This window comes from Artemia sp. Qi Xiang Cuo, chromosome 1 (genome assembly GCF_049724085.1).
Source record: "Artemia sp. Qi Xiang Cuo chromosome 1, ASM4972408v1, whole genome shotgun sequence".
NCBI lineage: Eukaryota > Metazoa > Arthropoda > Branchiopoda > Anostraca > Artemiidae > Artemia > Artemia sp. Qi Xiang Cuo.
The window spans coordinates 40,212,716-40,234,546 of record NC_142794.1 but is presented as its reverse complement, the minus strand read 5'-3'; the positions used below and the strand labels follow the sequence as shown (position 1 = coordinate 40,234,546).

At 35.5% G+C, this 21,831-nt stretch overlaps 1 protein-coding gene across 1 annotated transcript in view; it reads right to left on the bottom strand.

The window, feature by feature from the left end:
- Window positions 1-21,831, bottom strand: part of LOC148956307 (uncharacterized) — a 73,888-nt gene that overhangs the window by 50,949 nt on the left and 1,108 nt on the right. The gene's annotated exons all lie outside the window — the stretch shown is intronic.

Below are 21,831 nucleotides of genomic sequence, written 5' to 3'. Positions count from 1 at the left end.
CAAGTTTCTACGACAAATATTTCAAAAAAAAACATATATGCCCCCAGGGCATAAGCTATAATCCTGGCTCTGAGGGTTGTGGCTGAGTGTCGTCCTTAAAATATGTTCTCTATCGTAAAAACAACTACGTTGAGCAAAATGAATATCTCATAATTTTTATTGGATTTGTTTTGGGGAATGATGGGTGTGGGGGAGCTAGTTGCCTTCCAATCACTTTCGACTATTAAAAAGGGCAGTAGCCCTTTGAATTTCCAGTTGAATGAGCTTTTTTTGAAGTTTCTACGACAAAACCTTCTTCAAAAACCTTATATACCCCCAGGGCATAGCTTAAAACCCTTGCTGTGAGGAATAGGGGGGAGTGTCCTCCAAAAACATATTTTCTATCTGGGAATCAAGGACGCTGAACAAAATGGCTATCTCAAAATTTTGATTGGATGTGTTTGGGGGAATGAAGGGCGTAAGGGGGGGGGGGGTTAGTTGCACTCAAATGACTTTCGACTATTAAAAAGGGTATTAGCCCTTTGAATTTCCAATTGAATGAGCCTGTTTTGAAGTTTCTACAACAACGCCTTATATAAAAACCTTATATGCACCCAGGGCATAACTTAAAACCCTTGCCCTGAGGGCTGTGGGGGAGTGTCCTCCTCAAAAACAAATTTTCTATCTGGAAATCAACTACGCTGAACAAAATGGATATCTAAAAATGTTGATTGGATGTGCTTGGGGGAATAATGGGTGTGGGGGAGGGGGCTAGTTGCCCTCCAATCATTTTCAATTATTAAAAAGGGTTCTAGCGGTTTGAATTTCCAATTGAATGAGCCTATTTTGAAGTTTCTACGACAACGCCTTCTAAAAAAAACTCATATGCCCCCAGGGCATAACTTAAAACCCTTTCCCTGAGGGTTGTGGCGGAGTGTTTCTCCTCAAAAACATATTTTCTATCCGGAAATCAACTACGCTGAACGAAATGGCTATCTAAAATTTTGATTGGATGTGTTTGGGGGAATGATGGGCTTGGGGGGGGGGGCTAGTTGCCGTCCAATCGCTTTCGACGACTAAAAAGGGTACTAGCCCTTTGAATTTCCAATCAAATGAGCCTTTTTTGAAGTTTCTACGACAATGCCTTCTATAAAAACCTTATATGCCCCCAGGGTATAACTTAAAACCCTTGCCCTGAGGGTTGTGGGGGAGTGTCCTCTTCGAAAACATATTTTCTATCTGGAAATCAACTACGCTGAACAAAATGGCTATCTCAAAATTTTTATTGGACGTGTTTGAGAGAACGATGGGCTTGGGGGGGGGGGGTTAGTTGCCCTCCAATCACTTTTGACTATTAGAAAAGGGTACTAGCCCTTTGAATTTCCAATCGAATGAGCCTTTCTTGAAGTTTATACGACAACACCTTCTATATAAACCTTATATACCCCAGGGCATAACTTAAAACCCTTTCCCCGAGGGTTTTAGGGAAGTGTCCTCCTCAAAAACATATTTTCTATCTGGAAACCAACTACGCTGGACAAAACGACTATCTAAAAATTTTGATTGGATGTGTTTGGGGGAATGATGGGCGCGGGGGGGGGGGGCTAGTTGCCCTCCAATTACTTTCGACTATTAAAACGGGCACTAGCCCTTTGAATTTCCAATCGAATGAGCCTTTTTTGAAGTTTTTACGACACCGCCTTCTATAAAAACCTTATATGCCCCCAGGGCATAACTTAAAACCCTTGCCCCGAGGGTTTTGGGGGAGTGTCCTCCTCAAAAAGATATTTTCTATCCGGAAACCAACTACGCTGAACAAAATGGCTGTATCAAAATTTCGATTGGATGTGTTTGGGGGAATGATGGGCGTGGGCGGGGGGGAGGGCTAGTTGCCCTGCAATCACTTTCGACTATTAAAAAGTGCACTAGCCCTTTGAATTTCCAATTAAATGAGCCTTCTTTGAAGCTTTTACGATAACGCCTTCTATAAAAACCTTATATGCCCCCTGGGCATAACTTAAAACCCTTGCCCCGAGGGTTGTGGCGGATTTTTGTCCATAAAAAGATATTTTCTTTCTGAAAATCAACTACGCTGAACAAAATGGCTATCTCAAAATTTTGATTGGATGTATTTGGGGGAATGATAGGCGTGGGGGGGGGGGGCTAGTTGCCCTCCAAACACTTTCAAGGATTAAAAAGGGCACTAGCCCTTGGAATTTCCAATCGAATGAGCCTTTTTTGAAGTTTCTACTACAACGCCTTCTATAAAAACCTTATACGCCCTCAGGGCATAATTTATAAACCTTGTCCTGAGGGTTCTGTGGAAGTGTCCTCCTCAAAAAGATATTTTCTATCTGAAAATCAACTACGCTGAACAAAAAGGCTATCTGAAAATTTTGATTGGTCGTATTTGGGGGAATGAGTGGGTTGAGGGGGGGTTAGTTGCCCTACAATCCCTTTTGCCTATTAAAAGGGGCACTAGCTACTCCAATATCCAATTGAATGAGCCCTTTTCAAAGTTTCTACGACGACTCCTTCGATACGAAGTGCCCGGTTATGGAGAAAAAAAAAACACATTGTTCCCACATAGTTCTTTACTTACGCAGCGCTAGCGTGCTGCCTATGACAGTTAGAGAAGGAGGCATTAGCTAAATTCATGTTTGTAGTGAAACTAAATTTGTCGTGAACGGTTTTGGGAAGGAATAAGTTTAAACTAAATATTTGATATATGATATCATCTGCTGAAAAGGCCATCATTCCAAAATTTAACCGTAATTTCGTTTTTATTTTCAATGTTGTAATAAGTATTTAATATTTTGTTCATTTTAAGCTTGATTTACAAATTCAATTTTAGCTGAACTCGTTTTAAGATTTATCTATTCATTTATATTAGTACAACTAAAGATTGAATTAGCCATGCCTTGATGCCTACTGCAAAATGCTTGACTTTAATTTAATGACATGGATCAATGGATATGGATCATTTGACATGAGCGTTGAGGAGGGGACATCCCCTTTCATATACGGAATAATTTATGTTTGTTTTAGGTTTTAATGTCGCTCTTTATTTTCAGTTAAAAAAAACTTGTTTTTGTATTCTATTTTTGGTCGTCTTTTAAATACTTCTGGGGATTCCGGCGTCCCCTTCATCAAAAATGTCCTTCCCCCATGGAAAGATCCTCCTACGTAATCTTACCCCCCCCCCCCAGAAAATACCCCCTGAAAACGATTGTGTACTTCCCAATAACCAATATTATATGTAAACAACGGGCAAAGTACACAACTTGCAGCCCTTCTCTCGGGGACTGCAGGGGATTAAGTTCTCCTCAAAGACAATTGTTATTAAATTATTTGACTATGCTGAACAAAATGGCTATCTCAAAATTTTAATTGGGTGACTATAGGAAAAAAAATTACTGTGGGAGGGGCCCTAGTTGTTCTCCAATTTTTTGGAGAGCACTAGAAGTTTTAATTTCCGTTCGAATGAGTCTTCTTGCAATATTCTAGGACCACTGGGTCACTGCGATCATCCCTTGGAAGAAAAAAAGTAAACATATAAACACGCATCCGTGATCTTTCTTCTGGCAAAAAAAAAAATACAAAATTCCAGATTTTTGCAGATAGGAGCTCGAAACCTCTTTAGTAGGGTATCTAATTCACTGAATCTGATGGTGTGACTTTCATTAAGATTCTATGACTTTTTGGGGGCGTTTCCCCACTTTTTGAAAATAAACTTTCTCAGGCTCGTAACTTTTGATGGGTAAGACTAAACTTGATAAAACTTATATATTTGAAATCAGCATATATCTGAAATCCGATTTTTTGGAGTTATCTATTAATATTAAAATTCCGTTTCTTAGAGTTTTGGCTAGCTTTACTTGAAAAAATGTAGTACTGAGATGCTGATTTTTTATTATCTTTTTTTTTTTACATTAGATTGATTTTGCTATTGAAATTCAAAAAATAGGAATCGTAATTAAAAAAAATTAAAAAATGATAAATAGAAACATCTTAATTGAAGAAATGGGATATTGAAATACTGGAGTATTTAAAAATCTTGAACTTTTGACATGAAAGAGGTTCTATTATTGAAATTCGAAAAATAAGAATCTTGACATGAAGAAATGTCATATTTAAATCCTTAAATGCTTTAGGAATCTAGAGTTTTGGACATGAAGGGATGTTTTCACTATTAAAATTCGAAAACAAAAGAAAAGTGTTAAAAAATAAAAAAAAATATTAAAATAGGCCTTACTTGAAGAAATGTGAAATTGAAATGCTTATACCTCTATAAGTTTCGAATTTTTGACATGAAAGGGGTTTTGCTATTGAAATTCCAAAAATAAGAGTTGTAAAATGTTAAAAACGAAATAAATCTGAATTAAAACGGTTTTAATTGGTAGATAAATCATAATTAGTAATGCGGGGCTAGCAGACAACCCCCCCCCCCCCAAAAAAAAAGAACAAAAAAAAATTCGATGTAAATTTTGTTTTCTAACATTCGTAATTTCTTGAATTCAGGGATGATAGGCAGGAGATAAGCAGGAGATGATAATATCCACCTCCAAGTCGCCTAAGTAAATGAATATGATAGAAATCTGAAAAACCTTTGTGTTACATAAAAAATACTGGAAAATGTGGGGTCTCCGTCCGACCTTTTCAAGCAGTCATATCAAATTGACTACTATGTATTTGGACATGTAATTAAATAATATAAATAAATTCAAAATTTATCTGTTAAAAAGGAGTGGAGGGTAATTTTAAGCGGCCAAAATAAGAAATATGGTGTGAGGGGATTTTTACCCAATAGAGTACAACTGCAGGTGAAAAAAGAATGTACTTTTTGCCTAAAACGCAAAAGGTACGGGGTTAAACTTTGAAAATCAGATTTGAATGAAAAAAATTCAAAAATGAGAGTTGGATAGATTGTTGAAGGGTGAGTCACAAGTGGAGGGTTGTGGAAGGATTTTTTTTCTTGATTTGGCTAAAAGTCTTGTGCATAATTTCTGGCTCTAAAGGAGCCGAAATGCAATATAAAACGTATAAAGAAGAAGGCTTGTACCCATTCTTGGGGAAAAATCAATTATTAATTAATTGATTTAAAATATAAATAAAATAATTAATTAAATGATCAATTCTCATTAGTTAATAAACAAATAAGAGGTGAATATATTGCAAAAGTAGTGTTACTCACTCTTTTGAGCATATTGCTTTGAGTTGTCATTATAGAAATAAAAGTCAGAATCCAAAGAAAGAGATGTGAAGGATGGAGAAGGGGAGGAGTCGGAGGGAGACTTCTTTATACTAAATATACAAGGGGATTTAAGGTCTCGATTGCTACTTTTATTAGTAATAATTATGCGATATAATAAAAACTTTTCTGAAGGTGACAAAAGAAAAATCTTGGCCCATTTTCTCAAAAGGAGGATTAGATCAATTTATTACACGTGAATGGTTAGGGAGGGGGAATCACATCTGGAGATGGTCAATAACGAAAAACCAAATTATTAAATAGGGGTAATCCACGTTTGTTAATCGAACCTGACATGTGGCTTAGTAACACAGGTGGATTAAGAACTTTACATAGGTGATGTGCTCGCTATTCATAGAGTCCTGTTGCTATCAAAATGCGCTCGGAAATTATAAGAGTTACAGCACTTTGTCTTCTGAATTCATAGATTTTGTGTATCTTTCAGCTACCTAAAGCCAGTTTAAGGCTGTTATCACTCTTTATTAACTAATGCTTTTGTGGTAATTAGGAAAATGATAGTTTGAATTGAACCTTAAAAGAGCTCTTTATATTCTGAAAGATTCGTTTCTATTCTAGTCATAAGAAGCTGCGAAACACCCCATGTAATTGGGGTGTTTCGCAACTTTTTCGGCCTATGCTACAATACAGACACCCAGGGAAAAATATTAAAAACAAATAAAGAATGCTTTTAGAAATGCACCATTGGAAGAAAATACTGGAATTTTGTACTGATTATCTTCAAAGGAACCCTTTTTACAGAACGAAACCTTCAAAAATTATCTCCTCGTCGTATGAACTCATTTAGAATAATTCACAAAAGACATTCTTTGAACTCACTTTACTATAATTTTAACCCATTTTTTATAGTTACATGAAAAAGGTGTCAAAAGTAGTGGTAAATCGTGTATACTGATGGAATTGTTATTTCAAAAAATTTACCTCCACCCCATCCTTGGCAAAATCCTGGCTCTGTCTCTACTTAAAATTTATCCAAATAAAAAAGCCAATTAAAAGAGCGATAATTATCGTGGCACAGTAACGGTGGCACAATACGACATTCTTTGAACTCGCTTTTTAATAATTTTAATCCATTTCTTACAGTTACATGAAAAAGATTTAAAAAGTAATGGTAAATCGTTGGTACTGATGGAATTGCTATTTCAAAAATATACCTTCATCCTATTTTTGGCAAAATCTTGGCTTTGTCTCTACTTAAAATTCATCCAAATGAAAAAGCCACATTAAAGAGTGATAATGACAGTGGCACAGTAAAGGTGGCACGATAAGACATTCTTTGAACTCCCTTTAAAGTAATTTTAAGCCAGTTTTTACAGTTATGTGAAAAAGGTGTCAAAAGTAGTGGTAAATCGTTGGTACTGATGGAATTGCTATTTAAATAGATACCTCCCCTCCATCCTTGGCAAATTCCTGGCTTAGTCTCTGCTTAAAATTCCTCCAAATGGAAAAAAAAACGTGTAAAAGAGCGATAATGTCGGTGGCACAGGGCTTCCTTTGGCATTGCGTCCTTAGATATTTCTTTCTTTAAACTCCTTTATTGATGAAAATGGCTCTCTCCCTTTTGGTGTTTACCGAAATATCATCATCATAAATAAGACAATCTTTTCAGGCATTTGATTGAAATACAGGGTACTTCCTAGCGGAGTAACAGGAACAATAATTTTCGTTTTCGATTGGTAATTTATTCAGGCGTTAAGGCGTGAAACTAAATAAAGCAAAAAAGGAAAGTTTTCCCAAGCTTGGATATACTAAAATAAGTCATTTCTTTCATTAAGTTTCAACTTAAAAGGTTAGTTGTAGCAATACCATTACTTACCTTTTATTGTGAAACCAAATTGGAGCTGTTGTTGAATAGAGCTCCCTGTAGTGTCTCTTAAGTGGTAAGTAATTGTAAGAGCGGTGCTAATGCAAGCTAGTGAATCTTTAGGAGCTACTCTGCCATTCTTAGTGAAATAAATTCATTTCTCTCACCTTAGTGGCCACTATTCTACTTTTGCTATTTATCGTTAAGATATGTTTTAATAGTCGATTTAAGTCATTCCTAAGTAGAGTACATATTTTCCTTTAAGGGTAAAATTGACTGGTTCCTCGATTGCCTCCCCGAGGCTGTTTCTAAGAGTGTTTTAGAAGACACTACCATTTTGCCGAGTATTCTAATGAAGTCATCTGTTGCACTTGCTTAGATTTGTTTTAATTGGCTAGTAGGTTTGAACAAGGCCGTACCCAGAGGGAGGGGGGTTGAACCCCTCACGAAATGTTTGTCTGACTCGTAAAAACTAAACAAAAATGGATATAAAAAAATTTTGTATGCGTTTTTGAGTTTTTTTTTTGTGTAACCACCCCCCACCCCCGAAAATCTTTTTGGAGTAAAACCCCCTCTGAAAAAAAAATCATGGGTACGCGCTTGGGTTTGAAGCGTCCCAATGGGACGTATGACTTTCTTACATTGAAATAAAATAGAAGGAGTGGCTTAAAGTGATAGTATAGTATAATACAATATGCCCTTGAACCTAACCATAGTATGAGTATAACTAATCTGTGTTTTTTCTAATCACTCTTTTTTTAAATCTGCGTGCTAATGCTTGCTTTCAGCGACTTTCTATTCCTAAGAAGCGCTGTCACCACTCATATGAAGACTTTTAGACGAAGTCACAAAATAAATAAAAGCCTGGAATCTGAAGCTTAAAGTCGTAAATTTTTAAAGTATAGGAGCCCTCCTCCCTCTCAAGGTACAAATATTATAATTAGTGCTTTAAAATCATTAAAAAAAGCAATTCAGTAGAAATATTAAGTACTTTTTTTCATAATATTTTGAAAATTTATTCACTAATACCTCCCTAGAGTGTATCTAATATTATATGTCCTAGGATCTAGGATCTAAAACTTCCCCTAGACATATTCCCCTCGATTAGTATTTTAGTATTTTTTATGCCCAAAGGGCATAATTCCTACACAGGAATTAGTATTTTATTATTTATTGATAAGTAATTAAATACTAACCAAATCTTGCAGCTTCCTGTTTCCAACATGTCTTACCAATCGGTTTTAGCTGTTAATTAAATAAAAAAAAGTTGTTTTAACTGAAAGTAAGGAGCGACATTAAAACTTAAAAGGAACAGAAATTATTCCGTATATCAAAGGGGCTGTCCCTCCTCAATACCTCGCTCTTTACGCTAAAGTTTGTTATTGTTTTAAAAAATAAAGCTGTGTGACAGATTCAAATTTTAGCGTAAAGAGCGAGGTATTGAGGAGGGGACAGCCCGTTTAATATACGGAATAATTTCTGTTCCTTTTAAGTTTTAATGTTGCTCCTTACTCTCAGTTAAAAAAATTTATTTTTTTATTTAATTTCTGAAAGTTTTTGAATTAATGCAGCTTTGATTTTGGCTCACCGCACATGAATAATTAAAACGAAATTTGCATATTAATTTTTACTTTTTTGGCTAAATGGCTTTCGCGAAATTTTGTTCTGACGTAATTTACGAAATAGCTTACGTAACAAACTTCTATATTGGTATGTTTTATTACGTATATTAGAGAGTTTGCCCCCTAGTCGATACATGGGCACAGGGAGGGGGTTAGGGAAGCTGCCCCCCCCCCCTAGACCTTCAAATTTACATTAGGTATGGCTGAAAAAGCAGATGGTTGGAAAAGCAGTTGATAAAAGGCCCTGCATCACACTATCGACTGCCCCCCCTAGACAATATGCTGCCTACGCCCATGAGCCGATACCTTGCTCTTTACGCTTAATTTCGAATTTTGTTCGAATCACAAACCCCTGAATCACAAAGGCCGGTTAATTAGAATATATATCTCTTTTGAAAGTACTAAAAAACCTTTAGCGAAAAGAGCGAGGTATTGACTAGGGGTCGATCCCCCTCATACACGTTTTATTTTCTGTTTGTTTTAAATTTAATGTTGCTCCTTACTTTCAGTTGAAAAACTAGTTTTTGGTTTAATTTCTGATCGTTTTTTAAATAATGCTGGGAAATCCGGCGCCCCCTTCATAGAAATTTCCCTTCCCCCAAGGAAACATCCTCCATGGAAGGATCCTCCCCTGTAACCCCCCCCTCAGAAAAAAATCCCTCCTGAAACGTCTTTATACTTCCCATTAACCAATACTATATGTAAACAATGGGCAATGTTCATAACTTCCAGCCCTTCCCCCAGGAACTGTGAGGGATTAAGTCATTCTCAAAGATATATTTATTAGATTTTCGACTATGCTAAACAAAATCGCTATCTCAAAATTTTGATTGGGTGACTTTGGGAAAAAAATGAGCGTGGGAGGGGGCCAAGTTGCCCTCAAATTTTTTTGGTCACTTAAAAGGGCACTAGAACTTTTAATTTCCATTCCAGACATTTATAAATCGTCATCACCTACTTATCTAGCATTAAACCCAGCGAGCGTTATTGCGGAAGACTCACTGCCACCTAGCCTAATCCTGCAAAAAATAGCTTTTACCCAGGATGAATTAAATCGGACACAAGTGAATCTTACAGCTGAGATTTCCCGTCAAGTTAAAGCTAAACTATCAGAACCTGATACAGGAAATCAAGCAATTGATATTATAGTAAAAAAGATTCATGATGCTATTTCCATTGATTACAACCCAAAATTCCAAGAAATAGAAAAATCACTCAAAGGACTATTTGCAATGGTTAAAAGCTTGGAAAGTACGATTTTGTCATTGGAATCGACAGTATATTATTTTGAACAAAAAAAGATTCTTAATTGTTTAGTGATGAATAGAGTAAGGCAGAGGCCTGGAAATAATCTAAAGAAATAAGTGTCAGTTATCATTAGAGACAAGATATTGGTCCCTGGTTTTGAAGTCAATAATCATGTAAATGTTTATCAATTTAGTTTGAATGACTCTAACGATCAATCTAAAGTGTCTCCAGTGCTAATACGCTTCAAAAATGTGGAATTAGCTCGAGTGGTTTTCAAAGAAAAGACTAAACTAGCAAAGAGTGGAATATTTTTATCAGAATCGCTAACAAAAAAGCGTCGTGAAATTTTAAATGCGGCAAGAGATTGCTTTGGTAAATTTAATGTATGGACTGGCCGCGGGCAAATTTTGGCCAAACCACCTGGTCAATCAATGATACGAAAGATTCGATCATTCGCAGATTGTGCTTAGATTTTTTTTTTTTTTTTTTTTTTTTTTTGCATGTACATTTTTTGTTTTAATTCCATATCTAAAATAGATTGTATTTTTTTTACTGGCAAATTAGAAACGCCCCCAGTTGTAGGACGACTTTTTGAGCTTGAAAATAACCCGTTAGATGTTTTAAGCATTATCAATAATTCTATCGGGCATGTCAACAGTGATTTGACCACAGTGAACCACGCAGTAATAAGTAAATATGTTTCTAGTCTGAGTGAGGCTGTCAAGCGGGATGGATATTTTTCAGTGCTCCAGTTGAATATCCAGGGTCTTTGTTCTTCAATTGACCATCTAAAACAGATTGTTTCTGAGGGGCTACTTCAAGTTGTTTGTTTATGCGAGACTTTTTTAGATTCTAAAAATGATATGCTTTTGAATCTTCCTGGTTATAAAATGTAACGACTGAATCAACAAAAGATGGCGAATGGTGGTCTCGCTTTTTATATTTCTAATAATATCCAATATTCTCTTAGAATGGATTTATCCAGAAATATCGAAGGTGTCTTTGAGTCACTTTTCGTTGATATTAAATGTGGAGGTAAGGATTTAATTGTTGGTATTATTTATCGATCTCCTAGTGGCTCTATTCCACTGTTTCTACATACCCTAAATGATCAACTGGATACCATCCTTAAACAGTCGACTGAATTAATTATTATGGGAGATTTTAATATAAACTTGATGGATATAAAGTCTTCTGTATATTTGGATTTTCTGTCGTCCATGCTTGCCGGAGGTACTTTACCTTCTGTATATATCCCATCTCGCATAACAGAGAGTACGTCATCTCTGATTGACAATATTTCCTGTATGGCTACCTTGATCCAAAATTATGTTTTAGTGAGTGACATTTCCGATCATTTCGCTGTTTACTCTAGATACTGTTTTGATAAACTGACTATTGAGAGGACTAGTGAGTGTGGTAAGAGGCCTTTTAGGTTTGGTGAAGTGGAGTTGATGCTTCTTAGGTCAAGATTGGCAGAATTTTCTTGGGGTGGTTTTGAGAGTGATTCTGATTTTTGTAATTTATTTGATACTTTTAATGAGTCTATTAAAGACGCTGTTCTTGATATTAGTTCTGTTTCACCTTCTAATCGAAAGTCTAAGAACGCTTTTCCTCTAAATCCTTGGATGACCCCTGGTCTCCTTTGGAGTTGTAGGAGAAAAAATAATCTCTGGAGGGCCTTTAAGTCTGCTAGCCCTTCAATGAAGCTATTTGCTTTCAGCGATTTAAAATTTATAGGAATATTTATAATTCTGTGTGTCGAAAGGCCAAGTCCCAGTATTATTTTAATTGTTTTTCAGATTGTGGTAAAGATATACGAAAAACTTGGCAGGTTATAAATTCTCTGCTTAGGCCCTCTTTTCAGTCTCCATCAACCCCTTCTTTTTTTGATCTCGATGGCAAAATCATCGAAGGTGAACTGAATGTTCAAGATGCATTTACTTCATATTTTGCGAATATTTGTAAAAGGACCGCTTCGGCTGTTGGTTCTTCTCCTTCAGGATCCAACTTCAGGTCTTATCTTGGGCCACCTTGTATGAAGTCAATGTTTTTGGAACCAGCGACGGAAAAAGAAATAGCTAAAATTGTTATGGGATTGAAAAATTGTTCGTCGTCTGGCCCTGATAATATTCCTGCTAAAGTAATTAAGTTCATACTTCCTTCCATTATTTATCCCTTAACAAAACTTATTAACCTCTCCTTTCAGCATGGTATTTTCCCGAGTAGTCTCAATCGTGCTCGAGTCATCATATTATATAAGGGGGGGACACGAAATGATCCAGCCAACTATCGGCCAATTTCTTTGTTTTCTGTGTTTAGCAAAATATTTGAGAAGGCGATGCTTTCTCGTCTTAATAATGTTCTTACTTCTAAAGATTTTTTTCACAATTTTCAATTTGGTTTTCGAGCACATCATTCGACTGAGCATGCTTGTGCAGTTTTACTGAATTATCTTCACTCTGCCATAGATTCCCATTTGATTCCTGCTGCTTTGTTTCTGGATGTTCGTAAAGCCTTTGATTCTTTAACCCACAGTGTTCTTCTATTTAAACTTTCTCATTTTGGCGTAAGAGGTAGTGCGTTTTATTGGTTCAAGTCTTTCTTGACTGGTAGAATAATTTCTGTTGATCCACTTTTTCGCTCACCATCAAGTGTTGACCAGGGGGTCCCTCAAGGGTCAGTTTTAGGGCCGGCACTGTTTTTAATTTATATAAATGACCTAATTTTTGCAGTTAGAAATAAAAATCCTCTTTATTGCTGTCGTCTATGTCATCCAACAGTCTCCCTTACCCACAACTATAGTTTTCATACCTCGGATTCTCTTGTTACTTTTGCCGATGATACCACCCTTATTACTTCTGGGAGAACAGAGGATGAAGTTCGTACAAAGTTAGTGGACCTCTTTGAGAGAGTTTCAATTTGGTTTGATGCTAACTCTCTTGCCTTAATTGTTTCTAAAACTAGTTTTTTAGTTTTTTCTCGTATATCCAAGACTTGTCCTCAATTATCTGAAATTCATGTATCCAAAGGCTTTATTAGCAGACCAAAGGATGGCCATGTCCGTTTCCAAGGTATCCTCCTAGATGAAAATTTATCTTTTAAATATCATATTGCTTTGATTAAAATGAATGTATGCAGAAACCTCGGTATTCTAAGAAAACTAAAACATATCTTTCCAGGGCCAATTCTAAGAATCCTATTTCATAGCTTAATTCATTCTTATGTTTCCTATTGTTCAGTCATATGGATGTCTACTTTCCCTTCTTTTCTCAAACCGCTTTCGAATATTTACGATAAAGCTATAAATCTTATCCAGGATGTAAATTGTTCGGCAACTAAACCGTTAATTGATATTAAAAAACTTTATATTCTTTCTTGTGCGTCTTTCGCTTTTCTTCAGCTCCATGGTGATATTCCTAGGTCCCTTAGATTTACATCTTCTTTTGTATCTGATCGGTCAAATTATCAACTCCGTAGTTCTCTAAATATCCAAATTCCCCATACACCAACAATAAGATCCGATTTTAATCCTCTTGTTGCGTGTCATTTGACATGGAACACCCTTCCCGATTCGGCTCGGGAATCCCACACGTTTGGCACCTTCAAAAGACTAGTAAAAACATATTTGTTTTCATGTGATTAATTTTCTTTACTTTTGCCTGCTGCCAATGGTTTTTTTCATTTAATTCTTTTTTTTATTTTATTTTTTTTTATTATTTTCTTTATTTTTTATTTTTTTATATATATAGATGTTGTGATTCACTGTAGTTTGATAAAGCTTATTTAGTGAACTCTCCTTTTTTTATAGATGTTGTGATTCACTGTAGTTTGATAAAGCTTATTTAGTGAACTCTCTTTTTCTTTCTTTTTTTCTTTTTTTCTTTTTTTCTTTTTTAGTTTTATTAAGCAAATGCTTTAAATGTTAAAAGTTCAAATGCTTATTTTTATATGTTTAAGTATTAATGTTATGTTTATATTGTTTAAATCTTAAGTGTTTAAATGTTTAATGTTTATTTGATCTTTTCATAATCCCCCTCCTACAGGCCATGTAGCCTTTGTGGGGATTTGTAGATTGTTATGTAATTATTTTACTGATATATGGAAAAATAAAATCTAATCTATCTAAATCTAATCTAAATCTAAAAATATGATCACCCCTGGGAAAATAAAAAACAAAAACGAAAAAAAAACAAAAAACAAATAAACACGCATCCGTGATTTTTCTTCTGACAAAAAATACAAAATTCCACACTTTGCAGATAGGAGTTTGAAACTTCCGCAGTAGGATTTTCTGATACGCTAAATCTGATGGTGTGATTTTCATTAAAGTTCTATGACTTTTTGGTTATGTTTTCCCCTTTTTCAGTAAATAAGGCAAATTTTCTCAGGCGCGTAACTTTTGATGGGTAAAACTAAACTTAATAAAACTTATATATTTGAGATCAGCATAAAAATCTGATTCTATTGATGTATCTATGGGGATTAAATTAGAGTTTCGGTTACTATTGAGCCGGGTCGCACCTTACTTACACTTCGTTACAACGAACTGTTTGATTCACTAATAAGTGAATATACATATTCATTGTATTGACCGCACCTTTATCACTTTTGGATTTGTTTTTAAAGGGAACGAAACCCGGAAGATCCACAAATTTTAATAGTGGTTGGGGTTAACTGTGGAAAATGCAAATAATAAAAAGCTAAACTTACAATTTTTATTCGCCTCATTTTAATCTACTCTCAAGATCATTTCCATGTGCCCTCAATTTACATTCATACATTGAAAAGGGCAATCTAATATGTTGTTGTCTGATCACTGGATTTGGTCATTTATATCATTATTGGTGATGAATTTTGTTTTTAATATGTTGTTTCGATTCTTAATTCTATGTTTTATTTTTTACTTTTTTAATCTGTGTCGTCTATGTTTTGTTTCTTACTTTTCAATATTTTTTTTTCTCTGCCTCCTTTTTTAAATCTTTGTTTATTTTTTTTTCACAAAGGCGCCTTGTTGATTATACAGGCTAAACATTTGTATCCCATGTCTCTTTCTTTTCATATTTCACTCTTGTAAAGACGTGGTGTTCATTATATAGTGCCTTTTTGTTTGTTATGGCTGGTCAATTCAGCCGTAAATCGTTCATCATTTAAGAATTAAGAAGGAAATAAGACCAATTCCACAGAAATGTTGGTCTTTTAAACAGGAATTCAAAAATCCTCACACGAGAATCACAAGCCATCATTGGTAAATATTTGGCTCCAAAGGATTACAAACTCGTATTCAAAATTGCCATTTAAAAAGTAGCTTTGATAATGCTCTCATATACCCACCTAGCTTTATAACCCTACTATTGCATGTTCACAGCCCACACTGGTACATACACAGGAGGAAACTTTGGCTATATAGCCTCCACGCAAATATTGAGGTTATACGACATTCTGTTAGTTTGGGAGAGTTTGCCAGAGAATTTGAGAAATTTTGGGGGTTTGCAGAAATTTTGTAAATTGTTAAAGAACCATAGTTTTGATATGTATATTTTGGATGGATTATTCTAGGCCAGTTAAGTTAAGTTTCTGAGGAGGGTTTAGTTGCAGCTGAATATGAATATGAATTTAAATATTATAAATTTGATAGGTGCTGTTTGGAGGTTCGGTGGTTTTTGGGTCCGGTAACATGAGCTATAATTCTGATTTATTTTCTTGTTTTTTTTATTGATTTATTAGGAGGGTTTTCTCCCGTATAAGTTTGCTTCAGGGAATACAAGATGTATACTTTATTTTTAAATAAACCCAGTGTTACAGTGAATTCCTTATTTCTATATTTTCCATATACTTAGATTATTTCTGGCACTTTTTGAAATATTGTCTCCCTGGCGTCCCTGTCCCTTCCTGAAAACAAATCTTGGATAAGCGCCTGATTTACTAATTTGGAGCCCTCTGATTGGCTATTTGGTTTGAACTAATTTAAACAGTGGAATTGAAGTCAACTTTACAGAAGAGAGCACACATCTACTTACGTGAAATTCCTTCTTACATTTGTTTTGACTGAATGGCAGTTGGTGGTTGCTTATGTGGTAGTTTCAAGCTTGGTAGATTATTTGATTTTATTTTTGATCATTGTTTGTTTAATGGAGTTCTTTACTTTTCTTTAAAAAACTTATTTTGTGGAAAAAGTTTTTTTAATTAATTTCTGTTCGTTTTATATTGACATAGTATTTTCAGGGAAAAAGAAAATAAAACTTCAAATCTTTCGTTTTTTAAGACTTTATAGTTTGGCCTGCTATTTGTATGATGCAACTAACATAAGTTGGCCTGCGCCCAACTAACATAAGTTGGGCGCAAAACCCCTATGCCTTCCCAAGGCCAGAAATTTTTTTTCACTTTACTGAAAAAAATATAAATGTTTTTACTTTTATAACTTTAATAAACCAAATAATTTTAACATTTTGATTACTAAATATCAGTATATGTACAATGCACATTCATTTGTATTTTTCAGTAAAATGCAAATTTTGTTCTGGCCTAGGGAAGGCATAAGGCTTTTGTGCCAAACTTATGTTATTTTTTGCTCGTTTTGAGTTTGACTCGGTTAATTATTTTAATCTCTGCTCGTTTTGGGTTTCATTCATTTATCGATGCTGATTTGTGGTAGTTTCGAGCTTGGTAGATTATTTGATTTTATTTTTGCTCATTTTTTGTTTAATGGAGTTCTTAACTTTTCTTTAAAAAACTTATTTTGTGGAAAAAGTTTTTTTTTATTAATTTCTGTTCGTTTTATATTGACATAGTATTTTCAGGGAAAAAGAAAATAACACTTTAAATCTTTCATTTTTTAAGACTTTATAGTTTGGCCTGCTATTTGTATGATACAACTAACATAAGTTGGCCTGCGCCCAACTAACATAAGTTGGGCGCAAAACCCCAATGCCTTTCCAAGGTCAGAAAAAAATTTGCTCTTAACTGAAAAAAATATGAATGTTTTTACTTTATAACTTTAATAAACCAAATAATTTTAACATTCTGATTACTATATATCAGTATATATACAATGCACATTCATTTGTATTTTTTCAGTAGTTTCTAGCTTGGTAGATTATTTGATTTTATTTTTGCTCATTTTTGTTTAATGGAGTTCTTTACTTTTCTTTGAAAAACTTATTTTGTGGAAAAAGTTTTTTTAGTTAACATCTGTTCGTTTTATATTGACATAGTCTTTTCAGGGAAAAAGAAAATAATACTTAAAATCTTTCGTTTTTTAAGACTTTATAGTTTTGCCTGCTATTTGTATGCTGGAGAAAAATTTTCAGCAATTTTTAACAACATACACCTTTTTAAAAATCTGGACACAAATAATGCTGTTCAACTTAGTTTCATACTTCCTCTAGTTGACCTGAAATGGAAAACTTGATACCATTCGCAAAAAAATCTGTTTACTTTCTTTGATAGCTTGGATACACTTACACTATATTGATTTGGTTAAATTTTAAGAGCAGAAGTAGCCTCACAAGTTTGAACATAATACCCCCAGTCGTTCTTGGGATACTGCTGAGATGCCTTATTGGGAATTAGTATTATCACGGTGTATTTTGATTTAATCTTAAGGCAACATTTAGTTTTTAAACATAATTGGCCAATAGGAGGGTGGGAGTGGAAGGGGGATTAGTTGCCCTCCAATCACTTTCGACTATTAAAAAGGGTATCAACCCTTTCTATTTTCAATCGAATGAGCCCCTTCGAAGTTCCCACGACAACTCCTTCGATACGAAGGGCCCTGATCTAAACAACAACAACAACAAAAATATTACTAATCACTTTTGACTATTAAAAAGGGCACTAGCCTTTGAATTTCCAATCGAATTATCCTTTTTTGAACTTTCTACGACAACGCCTTCTATAAAAACCTTATATGTGCCCAGGGTATAACTTAAAACCCTTACCCTGAGAGTTGTGGGGGAGTGTCCTTCTCAAAAACATATTTTCTATCTGGAAATCGACTAGCCTACGCTAAACAAAATGGCTATCTCTTGTGTTTGGGTGAATGATGGACGTGGGGGGGGGGCTAGTTGCCCTCCAATCAGTTTCGACTATCAAAAAGGGCACTAGCCCTTTGAATTTCCAATCAAATGAGCCCCTTTTGAAGTTTCTATGACAATACTTTCTATGAAAACCTTATATACCCCAGGACATAACTTAAAACCCTTGCCCTGATGGTTGTTGGGGAGTGTCCTCCTCAAAAACATATTTTCTATCTGGAAATCAACTACGCTGAACGAAAACGCTAAATTAAAATTTTGATTGGTTGTGTTTGGGGGAATGATGGGCGTGGGGGAGGGGCTAGTTCCCCTCCAATCACTTTCGACTTGTAAGAAGGGAACTAGCCCATTGAATTTCCAATCAAATGAGCCTGTTTAGAAGTTTCTACGACAACGCCTTCTTATAAATCCTTATATGCCCCCAGGGCATAACTTAAAACCCTTTCCCTGAGGGTTGTGGGGGAATGTCCTCTGGGGAGTATCCTCCTAAAAAATATATTTTCTATCTGGAAATCAACTAGCCTAAGCTGAACAAACTGACAATCTCAAAATTCTGAGTGGATGTGTTTGGGGGAATGATGGGCGTGGGGGGGGGCTAGTTTCCCTCCGATCACTTTCAACTATTAAAAAGGGCACTAGATCTTTGAATTCCCAATCAAATGAGCCTGTTTTGAAATTTCTTCGACAGGACCTTCAATAAAAACCATATATACCCCCGGGCATAACTTATAACCTTTGCCCTGAGGGTTTTGGGGGAGTGTCCTCTTCAAAAACATATTTTCTATCTGGAAATCAACTACGTTGAACAAAATGGTCATCTCACAATTTTGATTGGATGTATTTGGGGGAAAGATGGGCGTGAGGGGGGGGGGGCTAGTTGCCCTCCAATCCCTTTCGACTATTAAAAAGGGCACTAGTCCTTTGAATTTCCAATTGAATGAGCCTTTTTTGAAGTTTCTAGGACAACGCCTTCTATAAAAACCTTATCTGCACCCAGGGCATAACTTAAAACCCTTGCCCTGAGGGTTTTTGGGGAGTGTCCTCCTCAAAAACACATTTTCTATCTTGCAATCAATTACGCTGGACAGAATGGCTATCTCAAAATTTTGATTGGATGTGTTTGGGGGAATGATGGGCGTGGGGGGGGGCTAGTTGCCCCCCAATCACTTTCGACCATTAAAAAGGGCACTAGCCCTTTGAATTTCCAATCGAATGAGCCTGTTTTGAAGTTTCTACGATAACACCTTCAATAAAAACCTTGTATGCCCCTACGGCATAACTTAAAATCCTTTCGCTGAGGGTTGTGGGGGAGTGTCCTCCTCAAAAACATATTTTCTATCTAGAAATCAGCTACGCTGAACAAAATGGCTATCTCGCAATTTTGATTGGATGTGTTTGGGGGATTGATGGGCGTGGGGGGGGGCTAGTTGCCCTCCAATCACTTCGACTATTAAAAAGGGTACTAGCCCTTTGAGCTTCCAATCGAATGAACCTGTTTTGAAGTTTCTAGGACAAAACCTTCTATAAAAACCTTATATGCCCCCAAGGCATAACTTAAAACCCTTGCCTTGAGGGTTGTGGGGGAGTGTCCTCCTCAAAAACACATCTCCTATCTGGAAATCAACTACGCTGAACAAAATGGCTATCCCAAAATTTTAATTGGATGTGTTTGGGGAAATGACGTGCGTGGGGGGGGGGCTAGTTGCCCTCCAATCACTTTCGACTATTAAAAAGGACACTAGCCTCTCCAATTTCCAATCAAATGAGCCCTTTTCGAAGTTTTTACGACAACCCCTTCGATTGGCGTGACGGGGGGGGGGGGCTAGTTGCCCTCCAATTGCTTTCGACTATTAAAAAGGGCACTAGCCACTCCAATTTCTAATCGAATGAGCCCTTTTCGAAGTTTCTACGACAACTTCTTCGATACAAAGTGCCCGGGTATGGAGAAAAAAAAACATTGTGCCCACATCGTTCTTTGCTTAGGCAGCGCTAACGCGCTGCCTATGATTTTGACCGAGTGGCAGTTGATGGTTGCTTATGATCAGGGTTACCACCACTGGTGATTTATCACCAGACTGATGATTTTTAATCCTCCTGGTGATTTTTCTGGTGATTTTTTTGAATTGGGTAATTTTTGGTGATTTTCTTTTTTAATTTGGTGATTTTCACTTAATTTGGGATTTTCTACAAAAGTGGTTGACATTCCATGCATGATTGGTTTCCACTGTCTTACTGAGGTGAAATAATCAGTGACTTTCATGTTTTATGTCTTGATTTTATTCGTTGTTTCTAAAGAATGGCGTTATCTTGAGCTTTTCTGTTTCCTTTTCACTTGGCAATCGGCTTCCCCGTAGTTACAAATTTTGATTTATAATACATATGCGTCCCATGGGGGCCATGTGTGTTTTAAACGGATTGAGGCTCAGAAACGAAAAAAAAGGTAATTTCTCAGGTAAAGAAAGCATAGTCCCACATGAACATAGATTCAGCAGCATATGAGAGTTTTTTTTTTTCAATGGAAATAACAGTCTTAGGGAAAGGAAAAAAAAGATACTAGGTTTTGAACGCAAAATATATTTTGTTTTTAGTGTCTTGAACACACTAAACAGAGAAATTGTTTCTGTATGTCATAATTGATTTTGATTCTTTAAGCTTTTGTCAAACCTACTTGTCAATAAAACATACTGAAACGTGCATAGTTCACCCTTACCAGGACAGAGATTAGGCTTAGCCTAAGTAGGTTTCTGATGGGAGTTTGCTCAGAAATTAATCTTTAGTATTAAAGTAAATGGACCCTTGAGGGAGAAGTTTAAAAACAAAATTTTTATCCGATTTTCTTATGTCCAGAATTTTGAGATGGGCCAAGCCTTACTAGAAATGTTTCATAGTCGATACTACATTAAATTTAAGTCTGATATTCCTGCTTTGGCATATTATATTCGTACTATGGATTAGATTCAAATCATCCACATTTCCTGTGCTTGCTGGACTTTGGGCTGAATTAACTTCAGTATAGGTGTTCTGTTTTATTACTTTTACAGTAGGCAAGTAATCCTGAGACAAAGAGAGGATATTTGCTTTATTCCTTTCTTTCAAGCTATCTTTCACTGTTGTTTCTGGCCAGTTATTTTGTATTACCATTTTTGCTTTGCATACAGCAGATGTATTCAGGAGTGTAAAGACAAACAATTTACACGGCTACCAAATAAATGTTTTTAGGTATCAATAAAGACAAATTGAAGTTATTGACGATAAGTTATTAGTAGTTCATTGGTCTTGATCTTTGACGCCTGACATCTAAATCTTGATCTTGAGTACATAGGTAATTTTGCAGAATTTTGGGCCATTTTCTTGTCTAGGTCATAAGTAAAGATAACCTTTAGCATTAGACCTAAAATTCTTGAAGATTCAAAGTAGGTCATTGAAATTCATTCCCGAGGTCACGAACTTACACATTAATTAACGGAGCTAGCAACAATAAATTTATTACAGGGGAAGGGGGGCAACCCTACCAATTACATTTTGTGAAGTTGTGGGTTTGCAAAAGGAATGCTGTTGAAAATGATGATTATACAAAACTAGCGCTGAACTGAAAACACAAAAGTCAAGTATAAAAAACAGGATTATTGATTTAAGAGTAAAAAGTCAGTATGTAGCACGACAACACTGAACGAATCTATAAAGCTTTTCATATTCTTACACCAGTTGTGACATTAGTAACTTTCAGTATACATTTAAAATTATCTTAAAAACATAAGCGTAAAACTAAATATTTTTTAATAACCGTGAAGTAATTGAACAGCATACAGAAATATTGGATTGAATTATCTAGCAGCATTTTGCTTTCACCAGCTATAATACCAATAGTAGGTA